The following is a 16,317-nucleotide window of genomic DNA, read 5'->3' as shown; positions in this document are numbered from 1 at the left end:
CAATGAAGCATAAGACATCTGTGAATGCTGATCTCCACTTTACAACAAAGAACAAACATGCACTGAGGTGTACCCCTGCTGTTCATAATCAAGTGGAGCCCTGGATATGCCGAGGTGTCCTGGTCCATTAGACATACAATTACAAAAGTTCAGATCCAGGTGCTGGTTTGAAAACGTAGACTATTTTTCATGAGACAACCCCTTAAATGTACCCTCCTATGAGGCATTTTACTTAAAGAAGAAAATCATTGTGTAGCCTTGTGTTACTTATATTTTACTTCTGAAATTCCAGAATGATATCGAAGCAATTTCGTCACACAGCAGTCCGCTCATTGTTGGGAAAGGGGGAAATGAGAATCTCTTAAATAAATCATCAGCTGACTCACTTTAGATGGAGGCCTTTCCTCTTCTCTCCCAGGTGAGACATGCTTTATCAGAGTCAATTATCTGGCACTGAAACCCTCAGCCACTTAGCTGTAAACAGAAACTGTTCCATATTCGCTCTTGGCAAAAATAAAATCCTGGCGGGTCAAGTTTCACCCATTGTGAACACAATTCTGGTGTCGTATGCTGGCTCTGCAGGCACAACACTTGCTAAAAGGAACATTTCACATTCCATGCTAAGATGGTGGCTGGCCGGTGGAGAACGCTTCACAAGGCGCCTTCTTCTATTCATGTCCGTAAGGGTACTTTCACACTTGCAGCAGAGGATTCCGGCAGGCAGTTCCGTCGCCAGAACTGCCTGCCGGATCCAGCAATCCGGACGCAAACGGATGGCATTTGTCAGACGGATCCGGATCAGTCTGACAAATGCATTGAAGTACCGGATCCGTCTCTCCGGTGTCATCCGGAAAAACGGAAAAACGGACCCGGTATCCATTTTTTTCACACATTTAAAGGTCTGCGCATGCACGGACCGGAAGAATGGATCAGTCAATGCAGCAATTTTCAGGGCTAATACATTTCAATGGAAATTAATGCCGCATCCGGCATTCAAGCAAGTGTTCAGGATTTTTGGCCAGAGAGAAAAATACAGCATGCTGCGGTATTTTCTCCAGCCAAAAAACGTAAGAGGGACTGAACTGATGCATCCTGAACGGAATGCTCTCCATCCAGAATGCATTAGGACAAAACTGAAGTGTTTTTTTTTCCAGCATTGAGCCCCTAGGATGAAACTCAATACCCGAATACAAACGCTACTGTGAAATTACCCTAATCACAGCTACAACCATTTTCCCATAACTAGAAGAGCATTCCACTGTCAGGATAACTATGTTTTGAAATGGTAGGATGGACTTTTCTCAAGGAAAATTGGGATGATAAGTTAACTTTTTTAAAAATTCTGTACGAGTAAAGGACCGATTATCGTCAGAACAAACGGCTGTAGCTAATCAGCAGTACACGTGATAGATTGTGGGCAGTACATCTCCATGGCACGTTCACCCTAACATCTGTACTCTGTAAAGACTCCCTTTAATCAGGGATGCCCAACCTGCGGTCCTCCAGCTGTTGTAAAACTACAACTCCCACCATGCCCTGCTGTAAGCTGATGGCTGTAGGCTGTCTGGGCATGCTGGGGGGTTGCAGTTTTGCAACAGTTGGAGGGCTACAGGTTGGGCATCCCTGCCTTTAATGAAGGCTGATCAACTTGCTAAACAGTGCTTGGTACAGGCGATTATAAACGACCAGGATGTATCATATATCAGATATAATAGATTTCCACCTAACAAAACCAATCATTTTGTCGCAATAAACACATAGATTCTCAATTCAACCACTTGGCATCAGTCCAGTGTCCTGAATTATCTTTGGAAAGTGAGGAGTCACCAAACCACATGGCTATGAACACGTCCCAATACAACAAACTATTCCTCATCCACAGGAACTAAAAACAGGCTCCTGAGCTCCCCCGTAGGAATGGAGCAATGGACACCAGCATGCTGTCGCTCCATTCAAACGGGGGAACACAGTCCCCTGCCCCAGTGATCTGCAGGGGCCCCAGCAGTTGGACCCCCCCAACCATGAGACACATCCCCTATCCCATGGATAGGGAATAAGTTGTTATAGTGGGACAACCCCTTTAATGCAGTGTTTAGTACCGTGCATCACAGGAAACATCTGCATCTATGTTCTCCTAGTGTTTTCCTGGGTGTCCTCCATCACTCCAAAAATGCACTGGTAGGTTAGCTGGCTTCAAATGAAAATTGTAACAAATGTGTGTCTGGCTGAGATATGGACGTGGTGGATGAGCCGCATTAGGGACAGAGACTGATGTAAATGGTGACAATCTTCTGTACGGCACTATATGGGGGAGGGGATCTGAACATGAGTGAGAAAGCAGCCTGTTCTTGAAGGTTCCCACTGATGCATAAAAGATGGCCGACATCAGACTGATTCTATAGTGGATCGTTTCGAGAAACACAGCCTCCACAAGTTTGGCAGACTAAAGGCGTCCACACATTTATTAGATCATTCGTCCAACAGATATCTGTCCTGACTCCATCCCAGCTTCCACATATACCTACACTTTCAGCTGCGCCAAACGTGTATTCTATAGGGAGAGTGGAAAAAGCAGATGCCAAAGAGAACAAAAGAATCAGAGGAAAACATTGATTTCACCCTCTCCTTTTCTCCCCCAACTTCATTTGTTGTGAGATAGTTGACAGCTCCCCATACACATTGGAATGTTGGCTGCACCCACCATTCTCGGTGAGTTTGGCCGACAGAAGACTAATATGTATGTATGACGTGTCAGTGCGGGTTCAGGGGCAAGATGAATCAGTTTTTCCTGCGATTGTGTTCGGAGATTTTTCCATCAGGATTGCATCAGTTTTACATCCGTTATTTGCATGCATGAAGAAAAAGTGAAGAATAACAGCATCACCTAGCAACGGTCAATAGAAAACGAACAGCATACGGATGCCATGTGCTGGTAGTTTTTTCTTCACTGGCAGGTGACAACAACAAATGCTTGGGAGGCTTGTGCCAGTCGACGACTGCCATTGGCTGGGAGTTGAATAGCCCATCAATATTAGAAGGCAAGAATACCCCATTAAATTTCTTTAGGTCCCTCTTTATTTTGAGGCAAACGGTACTTAGACAGTAATGTTTCTGAACTAATAGCTGCACTGCAAAGTGTTAGATGAATGGTATCAGATATGGCATTTGGGGAATACTACATCTCTTTTTGGAGAACACCTAAGTGGCATGAAGAGTCTTATAGGCCAGGCAACGCTCCTCTGGAATTCTGGGAAGAGGTTATGCAAATGGCCTCTTAACAAGCTCTGACTCCAATGCCACCGGATGTAAGGTAGCTATCCTATACTGATGAGGGGCAATCACCCTGAAATAGCAGTCTGCAGATGAGATGCTGGCTTAGTCTTTATCCAAGTCATGGCTTAAGGCCTCTAAGGTTGAACATTGACTTATAAGATAGCTACCTTATAGCTGGTGGCATTAGAGGCTGAGCTTATTAAGAGCTCATTTGTATTCCCTCTTCCAAGATGTGGCATGACATGAGTTTCTCGCACTTTCCTGGAAAGGCCGAATACAGTTTATATGACCTCATTATCTCGTGGTTCACTGGCTTTCTGGAAATTCCAAACCTCAATAAAAAAAAATTAAAAAATGATGACAAATGTAAACATAGCGTTATTACCATCATAGTCTCCACTAGAGATAGACAAAATAATGGAAACCCGGATTTCCAGTCCTCACAATATGTTCAGTTTCTCTATTCATTTTGTATTGCACAATAAGTGCATAGTCTGTGGAGAGCGGTATATGGAGGTGGTAGTTTTACGAAAATGTATCAACAGATAAATGTGTAACCAAACCTTCAAAGGCCAACGCTGCGGAAATGTCCATAGTTTCCATTAAATCCCTTCTGATAACCAGGAACATACATAGTAAGAAATAGAGCTCACACACGTCTGTGTCCAGAACCTGTAGGGAGGTGCATGGTCACTTTCTACTGGCCTACATGCTCTTTTGGGCATGGCATGTGCAGACATTCTTAATGCAATGCCTTTAGGCCACATACACATGGGACACAAGTATTTTCTGGAAGTGCTAGAAGTTGAACCACCACCAATCAGATATTGATAACCTATCATGAGGATAGGTTATCAATATTAAAAACCTGGAAAACCCCCTTCAAAAATACATGCATGGAAAGCCCCTTCAGATCTAGTGCTATTCACAGGGCAGCAGTTTGTTACAATGTATCATTGTAGGCAAAGTCCTGGCACAAAGCTCTCTTCTTCACTGGAACCTCAGCCTATAGTAAATGGGGACAGAGCGGCAGTACGGCGAAATAGCAGGACGGATCCGACAGGGTGAACAGCCTGTCGGATCCGTCCTGCCTCTAGTGTGAAAGTACTCTCATTTTTCATTATGGAGCATTAAGAAAATCTGGCCACTCTGGACTTTGCGAATGGACCACTCCCAGGCTGTCAGTGTGCCATTAACATATATTAGGTGTTCTTTAGGTCTCCTGCACACGACTGTATCCATGTGCCGTCTGCATTTTTTGTGGACCCATAGAAATGGGAATGCAGAAAATGCAAATTTGATGCAGACTGAAAATATGGAGGCCTTAGGGTACTTTCACACTTGCGTTTTTCTTTTCCGGCATAGAGTTCCGTCCTAGGGGCTCAATACCGGAAAAGAACTGATCAGTTTTATCCCCATGCATTCTGAATGGAGAGAAATCCGTTCAGGATGCATCAGGATATCTTCAGTTCAGTCTTTTTGACTGTTCAGGACGGAGATAAAACTGTAGCATGCTGCGGTTTTATCTCCGGCCAAAAATCCGAAAAACATGCCAGCATTTTTTTCCATAGGAATGTATTAGTGCCGATTCCGGCATTCAAAATACCGCAATGCAGGATGCGCAGATCTAAAAAAAAAATATTTCACTTTTTTCAGACCGGAAGGACAGATCCGGCATTTTGAATGCCGGATCCAGCACTAATACATTCCTATGGGAAAAAAAAATGCCGGATCAGCATTCAGGCAAGTCTTCAGGTTTTTTTTTCGCCAGAGATAAAACAGTTTTCTCTTTTGCCTTAGCAGTCCGAATTACTGAACGAAAGACATCCTTATGCATCCTGAACGAATTTCTCTCCAATCAGAATGTATGGGGATAAAACTGATCAGTTATTTTCCGGTATTGAGACCTTTTGAAGGAACTCAGTGCCGGAAAAGAAAAACGCTAGTGTGAAAGTAGCCTTAGACATAAGGTAGCTGTAGGCCAACATCTATCACTCCTGACCCCCTCAGCCAGGCAAGCATGGGTTCTCAGTGGGAAGAAAGCTTTTGCCAGACTCCTCTGGAAGGAGCTTTTATCGCCGAGAACAAAAGCATAACTCCCAACCGTCCCACTCTCAGCTGTCTCTGCATCCATAGGACACAGAGCCTTCCACTCCCCACTTCATCATTCAGCTCAGCTGCCGGTCCTCCACTCTGTTGGGCTGTGTTGAAGGAACGGTGCAGGCCCGGGAATCAGCCTGTGCTCCACCTACACAGCACAGCAGTGCGATGTGTATCCTTCCTGCTGATGCTGGGGAGCGGTGATGATCAGCAGAGGAACTAGGTGAGGATTTGTTTTTTTTTGGTTTGTTTTTTTCTTCCTGGGAAGGGGAGCACATACCTGGGCATAACTACTGGGAAGGGGAGCACATACCTGGGCATAACTACTGGGAAGGGGAGCACATACCTGGGCATAACTACTGGGAAGGGGAGCACATACCTGGGCATAACTACTGGGAAGGGGAGCACATACCTGGGCATAACTACTGGGAAGGGGAGCACATACCTGGGCATAACTACTGGGAAGGGGAAATAATAAATCAGGTCCCCATCCCGATCGTCACCTAGCAACCGTGCGTGAAAATCGCACCGCATCCACACTTGCTACGGATGCTTGCGATTTTCAAGCAACCCTATTCATTTATATGGGGCCCTGCGTTACGTGAAAAACGCACAAAGGAGCATGCTGCGATTTTCACGCAACTCACAAGTGATGCATGAAAATCACCGCTCGTGTGCACAGCCCCATAGAAATGAATGGGTCAGGATTCAGTGCGGGTGCAATGCGTTCACCTCACGCATTGCACCCGCGTGGAATACTCGCCCGTGTGAAAGGGGCCTAAGGCTAGGTCTACAAGACAAATTTTTCTAATAATAGTCTATGGTGTCACACTGCAACATGCGTCATGCTGTGACGCGACCGTCACAAAAAATCCATTCTAAATGTTTTTTCCTGTGACTGTCGCGTCGCAGTGCGACACCATAGACCATTATAAAAATTGTCGCGCGACACTGGTGCAACAAAATGTTGCGCGGCACATGTTGCAGTGTAGTTGTGCCCCATGTGTCCCACGACTTATTGTAGTGTAGACCCAGCCTAAGGCCTCTTTCACACTACAGTATGTTGAATTCAGTGTTTTGCGTTCCGTTTTTCACGGATCCGTTGTTTGCTTCCGTTGTGGTTCCGTTTCCATTCCGTTGTTCCGTTTTTCCGTATGGCAAATACAGTATACAGTAATTTCATATAAAAAATTGGGCTGGGCATAACATTTTCAATAGATGGTTCCGCAAAAAACGGAACGGATACGGAAGACATACGGATGCATTTCCGTATGTGTTCCGTTTTTTTTGCGGACCCATTGACTTGAATGGAGCAACGGACTGTGATTTGCGGCCAAATATAGGACATGTTCTATCTTTTCAACGGAACGGAAAAACGGAAATACGGAAACGGAATGCATACGGAACACATTCCGTTTTTTTGCGGAACCATTGAAATGAATGGTTTCGTATACGGACCGTATACGGAACGCAAAAAACGGACCGCAAAACGGAAAAAAAAAAACGGTAGTGTGAAAGAGGCCTAAAGGATACCAATAACGAGTTAAACTTTCCAGTAAAAAGGATTAGGTCTACTTAAAGGGGTATTCTCATCTTCCCTTTTTATACTTACCTTCCTTGAGCGCGACGTTCACTTCCTGGATTCTTCTCCCGGCCGGGCTGCACTTGCGCAGAAGACTGAAGATTTTCTCCCGGCTGGGCAATGTCCTGAACGCGGACGCCGCCGCGCATGTGCCATGGTGACTTATTCCTGGTCTGTATAGTACAGAGCCGGCTTGCGCGTTTGCGGCTCTGTGCTATACTGGCCAGGAAGAAGTCATCATGGCACATGGGCGTTCAGGACATTGAGCGGCTCGGACGGAAGAGAATCTTCTGTCGTATCCCGCCGGGCCGTGCTTGCTCAGAAGACTGGAGAGGTGGCCGTAACCAGGGGAGACCAAAGACAACATCAGGTAAGAGGGGACTTATTTTCTTTAAAAAAAGGGTGGGAATTAGGTAATAAAATGTATTTAGAAAAATGATCACTGTCAAATCATTAACAGATTTAACAGTGATCATTAAGATGAGAATACCCCTTTAAAGTACTTTCACACTAGCGTTATTCTTTTCCAGTATTGAAATCCGGTAAAGGGTCTCAATACCGGAAAAAAAACGCATAAGTTTTGTGCTAATGCATTCTGAATGGAGAGCAATCTGTTCAGTATGCATCAGGATGTCTTCCGCTCCGTCCCTGTTACAGTATTTAACCGGACAAAATACCGCAGCATGCTGCTGTATTTTTTCCAGACTAAATCCCGGAATAATACCGCACTTGCCGAATCCGGCATTAATTTCCATAGAGATGTGTTAATGTCGGATCAGGTACCAAGTGTTTTGGAAATTGCCGGATCCGGTTTTCTGATCTGCACATGCGCTGGGATATAGAAGGAGCTAGTTTCGCTTTTGATCTTTGAAAAAATGTAAATACCGGATCAGTTATTCCGGATGATACTGATGAGTATATCGGTTTGCATACGGTTTGTCGGATCCAGCAGGCAGTTCCAGCAACGGAACTGCCTGCTGGATTCTAATAACGCTAGTGTGAAAGTACCCTTAGAAAGTTTAAAGGATAACTTGGCACTCAGGATACCTTGGTCGCCCTACACGTGGACTTCCACTGGCCAGAGGAATCATTGACCTGTGTTTCCTCAGGGCCAGCTTGGATGAAGGTCACAAAGGTAAAGAAATGATCACAATGTAGAAAATTCCCCGGTAGGTAATGTCAGAGGGATTCTTTCATCTCATGACTGATTGTGCCATCTGATATAATTATATGGGACATTCTATGACCGACTTCTCGGAATCGGCACAGATTACAAAAGCTAAACAACAACAACGCAGCAATGTGTGCAATGAGTAACAAACAGCGAAAACCCAGAGACCTAGAAGACAAATCCACCTGCAGGCAAAACTGGTTGATCTCCAACAGAAACTATTCATGCAGTGACCTCAACATGAGCAGCTGTGCAGAGTGGAAGCATAGGGCTGGGGCTTCAATAATCCAGCCGGCTCTATAAATAACCAAGCAGAAGGAACACGGATTACTAAATTTCCAGACAAGTCAGGCTGGCCTTGTAATGAGCTACACCTAGAGTGACACCCTTACTATGACTGCAAACTATGGGAAAGTGAACCGCTCTCATGAGATAGAAGATCTGCTCTACACCTTGGTTTCTATTGCTTACAATTGGGAGATATCAGTTTTATTATAATGACAGACCACACTTTGGAATATTTAAAGGGGGTTTTCTGGTTTGCATTGATATCCTGTCCATGCAGCTCTTACCTGTGATGCTATGTCCATGGGTTAGGGATGTCAGGGATAGGGGAGTGTCTATGTAACTAGTTGGGTAGGAGGGGCTATAAACTAGCTGGGCATAGGTAGGAGCAGTGATAGGGGAGTGTCTATGTAACTAGTTGGGTAGGAGGGGCTATAAACTAGCTGGGCATAGGTAGGAGCAGTGATAGGGGAGTGTCTATGTAACTAGTTGGGTAGGAGGGGCTATAAACTAGCTGGGCATTGGTAGGAGCAGGGATAGGGGAGTCTATGTAACTAGTTGGGTAGGAGGGGCTATAAACTAGCTGGGCATAGGTAGGAGCAGTGATAGGGCAGTGTCTATGTAACTAGCTGGGTGGGAGGGGCTATAAACTAGCTGGGCATAGGTAGGAGCAGTGATAGGGCAGTGTCTATGTAACTAGCTGGGTGGGAGGGGCTATAAACTAGCTAGGCATTGGTAGGGGCAGTGATAGGGGAGTGTCTATGTAACTACCTGGGTGTTAGGGGGTGAACTGGAGCAGTGGCAGAGAAAGGAGAAGTGGATCGTGGGTTCGGCTGGATATAGAAAAAGGAAATGCTACATGCAGAATGTAACAAATCCGGAGTAATTTATATACATTGTGAAAACAGTTCAAGAGTCCAAATAAATGAATAATAAAAGCATGGGGAAGATGTACACGAGGTACGCAACTACATGAGTATAGCTATTTAAAACCAGAAAATTTCTGAAAACCTCCTTAAACAGCTCGGCGCAAGTTTTTGGGCAGGTTCAAGAAATAGTTTTTTACAGTAGACATCAATTTATGAAGTTATTACCTGAAGTCTCGCAAGACTTCGTGACGTTATAACTTTGGCTCATAGGAGTCAATACATTCTAATACTGTACGAAGCGCTCGCTCTATACAGTATTCAAACAAAGTTTTAAGCGAATCAACTTTGGATGTGTCATCCGAAGTAGATTCGCTCATCTCTACCTCTAATCGTAGATCAGGCCTCATGCACACAACCATATTTTCATCTGTGTCCCAGCCACATTCTTCACGGATGGCACACTGAACCTAACCTTTCTATGGAGCCATGCACACGTCAGTGTTTTTTTGCGGATTGGTTCCGTTTCCGCAAATTACAGTCCTTTCTATTGATGGAGTAATGCATTAAGCCTTAGGCCTGTATTACAACCAAAGATTATCTGACCAATCAGACCAATAGTTGGTGTGTATACCAAAAGATCTGTGTGTGTAACTGGCCATCTGACCAATGATTAGTCAGAAAATCTGTCAGATGTTGTTGGTGTAATACAGGCCTTAGGGAACTGGCAATTTCCCTAAGGGCTTATGCACACGCAAAAATACGGATGACGTCCGGGAGCATTCCATATTTTGCGGAAAGGAACAGCTGTCCGGCTAGTAGAACAGTACTATCATTGTCTGTAATGCGGACAGTAATAGGACATGTTCGATTTTTTCACGGAACAGACTCACAGAAACAGAATGCACACACAATTTCCGTTTTTTTGTGTGGACCCATTGAAATAAATGTTTCTGCATACGTTTGTGTGCATGAGCCCTAATACATTACATCCAGGTCACATTCTTTATGAGAAGGCGCTTCCGATTCTATCACTTTGACTCTTTGAAGCAGTCACATCCGCTATCTTAATGAAAGACCTGCGCCATGATGAATATGAAAGATAAATGCAAAGTTAAACAACCCGTAGCTTTTTTTCCATACTAACTAATCAGATACAGACAACGAGGTGCTATTAACTAGCATTTTATTACTAGGACTCTTGTCCCTCTGGTCTACGTATTGGGATCACGGTATAAAGCGGACTATAGGAATTTATCACCTGCCAGCAAAGTCATAACCTGACAAAGAAAACATAGCAGGGTTTGTCAGAAAATCTGCAAGCACGCTGGCAGTTCAGACATGCCTATGGGGTGTAGTGAACTTCTCACATGTAGGTAGGCGGAAATGACTGGAGCACAATAGGAATGCACCCATTAGCTGCTGCTACACAATAATGAATGGGTTGTACGTGAAAATTGTACAAGCAACAATTACCGTCTTAACAGGGTACAAGCAGAGAAATATAGAAGAATGTAATAACTAATATTGTTTTAATAAAGAAGCACTCACACAGAGGCAAATGGCATCGCTCTTATTTTCCACTTTGATAAATGCCTCTTAAGGAGCTTTTCCTGCTAGATATATAGCCATTACATATAGGAACATGAGCTATTCAAATCTCTATTCAGTGGTCTAACCAGCTTTCATGCAGTTTTGAGGTTCACAGACATAGGGGAAGCTGGGTGGCATCCATATCGATTGCCACTCAGTCAGAGATATAACCACCAGAATATTTAGCATTTCTTATCAGCAGTGCCTGATTGGGTAAGAGGGGAGTCCCACATTAAACTTTCCCAGGGTCCCCATCCTCAAAGGGCCCCCCAGCATTGCCCCCTTTAAGCTAAACAGCCATGCAGGCTATAGGGAAGAGTGCAGACTGAGCTCAGCACTGATGAAGCACTCTACCCAATCACAGTGAGAACTGTGTCTGTTCAATTACAGCTGCACAGTCCTCCCTTTTCCACAGGCCTCATGGGGCACGCACAGGGTGTCAGCATTTGGGTCCCCACTTTTAGTTTTGCCAGGGGCTAAACTCTGTCTAAAACCAGCCCTGTGTGGTCTATGGCGGTGAAAGGGTTAAAAGGGATTCCAGTGACAAACATCAATTTGTGGTAATCCTGTCACATTGCATAGGTGTGCCTGTTGTATATTCCAGCTCATCCCAGTTTACCACACCTTCTAACACACTCGCTCACAATTACTATACTACAGGACCTGAACGCCCAAAGTAAACTGTGCCACCTGTACCAATCTAGCCTCTATAGCACATGGCACTGCATAACAATGGCTTCTGCACGCAGTTATCTACAAGGCAGACGTCATGAGAAGATGATGGCCAAGATTGCTTAGAAGAGAAGTGTTAGAAAGCAGGATTGTCAACATTAATAGAGAACCGCAGGATTACCACCTATGTATGCGAGACGTGCCATTTACAAGTGTGAACCCATCTCTCTGCAGGAGTCCATGGAATTTTATAAGACCCCCCCACTCCTCGTCTTATGGCAGCCTGGCACCACAACTGCCCCATGGGGCAGTGCCCTGAAAGAATACTGCAGGTGCCAGTGGCACACACATAAGATCCTTCTGCTAATGAGCAGGGATGCCAGTGGGCAGGGTCTCCGATCCTTTGGATTGCTCCAGTCAGGTGGTACAGCTGGTACCAGATTAACATTACATCTAGGAATTGCTATCTATGCCATTTCCCAATAGTGCTTTCAAACTGGAGTTTCACTTTAAGGCCTCATTCACACTTCAGTGTTTGGTCAGTGATTTCCATCAGTGATTTGTGAGCCAAAACCAGAAGTGGAGCCTCCACAGACATGAAGTAGAAGGGAAAGATCTGCTCCTGTTCTGTGTTTAGAGCCGCACCTGGTTTTGGCTCACAAATCACTGATTGAAATCACTGACCAAACACTGAAGTGTGAACGAGGCCTAAGGGTTCATTCAGACAACCATATCAGTTTTAGGGTCCAAAAATTGTGGATTCGCAAAATATGGAGCAGCCAGCCCTATGATGGAAATGCCTATTCTTGTCAGCAAAAACGGACAAGAATAGGACATGCGCTATCTTTTTTGTGGGGCCGCGGAATGGAACTATGGATACGGACAGCAAAAGGAGCGCTGTCTGCATCTTTTGCGGCCCCGTTGACATGAATGGGTCTGTAGCAGTTCCGCAAAACTGTAAAACGGATGCGAACATAAATATGCAGTCGTCTGAATGAGCCCTAAGGCCTCTTTCACACAAGCGAGTTTTCCGTCCAGATGTAATGCACGTTGTGAAAGGACTGAATCCTGACCCATTCATTTCGATGGGTCTGTACAAATGAGCATCATTTTTCACTTTTTCATGTTTGCATTCAGGAAAATAGAAAATAGAAATCACAGCGTTTTTCACGCAGCTCGTCACATAGAAATGAATGGGACTTGTATGAAAAACAGAAGGCCTCCGGATGCAATGTGCTTTTCACGGATGTTTGCTAGGAGATGCGAATTTCTATTCTTTCGTTTTTTTCTTCACGTGCGTGAAAACTGCATCAAGCGCTGATCACATCCGCATGGAATGCACAAACAAAACCATCAGGTTTTTCCTTGAACAGATCCTGACTCATTCCGTATAACTGCAAGGCCTGGGCTACCCTGCGACTTTTTGTACTGCAGTAAGAACTGATTTTAGGTATGGAGCGACAGCTGCAGCCAGCCTGATGTCCCCCCCTGGACTGCAGCTCTGGCTCAACAGTTCAATTAGCAGCACTCCAAAAAGTCACAGGGGGTCATTTATCAAGGGACTGGCGACTTATTTTTTTTAAACTAAAATAGTCACAAGTCAATTTTTTAAACCGGTCGTGCGACAATATTTACTAACATTTACAGTAGTATGTTGAAAAACTACACCATTCAGGACCCTGAGTAGTTTTTTCGCCAGCCGCAAGAACTGCCATAGATGCACCTAAGGCCCCTTTCACACGAGAAAATTTTCTGTGCAGATGCAATGTGTGACGTGAACGCATTGGGCCCGCACTAACTCCTGAGCCATTCATTTAAATGGGTCTGTGTACATGAGCGTTTTTGTGAACGCATCAGTTGTGCGTTGCGTGAAAAACGCAGCATGCGGTTTTCACACAGCCCTGGCCCCATAGAAGTGAATGGGGCTTCAGTGAAAAACGCATTGCATCCAAAGCATGAAAAATGCATCAAAATGCATTGCACCTGCGTGGAAAAAACTGAACGCAATTGCAGTCAAAACTGACTGAACATGCTTGCAAAATGGTGCAAGCTTCACTGAACGCGTCCAGACCTAATCCGTCATGCTCGTGTAAAAGAGGCCTAATTTATGACGAGGCGTGAAATCTTGTGGCATTGAGAGGGGGAAGTACGACCAGCATAAAAAGCCAGGCTTAGTAAATGTGCCCCACAGTGTTAGGCCTCATAAACACAACACGTATGTATTTTGCAGTCTACAAAATACGGATACAGGCCATGTGCATTGCGCAATTTACAGGGGCCTTAGCATCAAAATGCTGATTCTTGTCTAAAAAAAAAAAAAATAATAATAATAATGAACAATTGGACATGTTAATTTTTTTTTTATGGGATGGACATGCAAACACCAACAGCACATGGTGTGCTACCCTCGTATTTGGTGCCATTCAAATGAATGGATGCATGTCCAATCCGAAAATGATGCAGAAACAAAAAAAAAAAAAAAAAATATATATATATATATATATATATATATATATATATATATATATATATATATATATATATATATATATATATATATACACACACACACACACACACCATCGTAGGTATGAGGCCTAACCCATGTTTTTATCAGAAACAGATAATGCTGCATGCTACACTATTCTTTCATCATTCTGATAAAATCTGTAACTGTTAAAGCGTCACTGAGTTTTCAAAAAAGTTCGATATTTCGTGGATAGAACTTGTGGTTTCAAGTTCGACATACAAGGCTCAGGTTATCTAAGAATTCTGTTATTAATTCCGCTACCATGGACAATAACCTTTGGTCCGTGGTAGTGGGATCCATAACGGAGTTCTTAGATAACCCGAACCTTGTACGCCAAACTTGAAACATAAGTTCGCTCATCCCTACTTGTGGGTATCATGTTTTAATCGTTGGGGGGTCTGAGTGCTGAGACCCCACTGATCCCTAGAATGAGAAGAGAGAAGCACTCATATATTGCGCTCTGTCTCTTTGCAATTCTGAGCGGGAAAGACTTTCTGGATTATTGGTCCTTTTTCTTACCTCTTTGCATATGGATTATTGGAAGATAAATTTAAAGAAACGCCACTCAAGGCTTGATCGGCGCACAAACAGAGGATGAAAGGACAAACTGGAATTACGTAAGGCTTGTCCGTATTTCAGTCCACAAAACACAGATATCGTCCATGTGCACTCCCATCAATAGAGAGGACTATTTTCCTCCTCACTACAAACAAGAATGGGACGTATTCTATCATTTACGTAATGGCTGCACAGATCTGCAAAAACATACAGATGTGTGCCGGCCCCATAGACAGGAAAGTCAGACTGCTGGATGGAAAATCTAGTCATGTGCATGAATCCAGTGTCTGAGGAATCATCACCCAAATAAACTGCAGAGATGAAGACATAATACATCAGAAAACATCCCCTTCATGATAGAAAAAAATCTTCATAGCATGCTAGAAAGAAATCCTAGATCTCCCCAAACTTCAGATCCCACCATGTGACCAGTGCACTGCCAGAACAGAGAGGGGGGAGCACCAGGGACCCCCTCCACATAAAGGACACCACAGCCCAGGCTCCATGAAGCAGGACTTTCAAGTCTAACCTGCCACCATGGAGTGCAAGCGATCTCCACCTGCTGTGCCCAATCTACAGGAATCCCGTGGCACTCACCATAGTCCTGGGAAGATCCCGGGGAGATGCGGCTGCGGAGTCTGACTCGCACACTTCCCTCTCTGAGATTTGAACACTCCTCTCCCAGTGAAACCAGGGCCACCAGTCCTGTTCTCCAGCCACAGACAAGCTGCGGCCTGGACTCCCATTAGTCACTGCTCTAATCCCTGCTGCTGCTGCCTGACAGAAAACCTGTCCTGGATCACACACTGCAGTCAGGCACATGGCAGCGCGCCCAGGAGGGGAGTGCTGAGGGAGCGCTCTGCATACGCTGACAGGAACATTCCCAGTAGCATCTCCAGCCTTATTTATTGCATCTTCCTCTAATCTACACAGCATGGCCACGGTAATTTTTTATTTGGGGGCTGGTGGCACTTGATTTGAATATTTCTGTGGTAATTACCATCATTTCTCAGCTCACAGTAGGAGCTGGTAATGAGTCCTTATCAGTATACTGAGCTATTGACATGTATTACTTATCATTTTTATCATTTATTATGATTTTCCACCATGTCCGTAAAAATATATTGTCCGTCCGTGATTTTGGGACAAGTTGTCTAGAAAAAAAAGAAAACCCTGAGCATGGCCACAGATATGCTGACAGTAAATCGGACCGCTAACGCAGCGTCACTAAGACAGTCCTATATCTCTGGACCCGGTATGGGCCATAGCTAAAGGCGCATGGGCCCTCCCTAATGCCAAATTCTTGACCTAACCCCTTCCCTCCAGCTAGAGGTGTAACTTGACCTGCATGCACTTTCTATAAGGGTCCATTCACACCTCCATAAGTGTTTTGCGGATACGCAAAACACTGACACCGGCCATGTGCACATGGCCGGCACTATAATAGAAAATGCCTATTCTTGTCCGCTATTGTGGACAAGAATAGGACATGTTCAATATTTTTGCGGAAGCGCGGATGCGGACAGCACACTGTGTGCTGTCCGCATCTTTTCCGGCCCTATTGAAAATGAATGGGTCTGCACTCATTCCGCATAATTGCAGAACAGATCTTGACCATTCATACGGACGTCTAAATGGAGCCTAAGGCCTCATGCACACAGCCGTGCCGTTTTTTGTGGTTTGCAAA

At 44.5% G+C, this 16,317-nt stretch overlaps 1 protein-coding gene across 1 annotated transcript in view; it reads right to left on the bottom strand.

Moving 5' to 3' along the window:
- N4BP3 (NEDD4 binding protein 3) overlaps positions 1-15,359 on the bottom strand; it is a 60,077-nt gene extending 44,718 nt beyond the window's left edge. The window contains exon 1 of the mRNA XM_044277365.1: positions 15,228-15,359. The gene's annotated coding sequence lies outside the window, so the exon portion shown is untranslated. The remainder of the gene's footprint in view (positions 1-15,227) is intronic.
- Between the last annotated feature and the right edge of the window lie 958 nt (positions 15,360-16,317).

The sequence above is a fragment of the Bufo gargarizans genome, chromosome 2 (genome assembly GCF_014858855.1).
Source record: "Bufo gargarizans isolate SCDJY-AF-19 chromosome 2, ASM1485885v1, whole genome shotgun sequence".
Classification (NCBI taxonomy): domain Eukaryota; kingdom Metazoa; phylum Chordata; class Amphibia; order Anura; family Bufonidae; genus Bufo; species Bufo gargarizans.
Note: the sequence above shows the minus strand (reverse complement) of the source record. Positions and strands in the feature narration are given on the sequence as shown.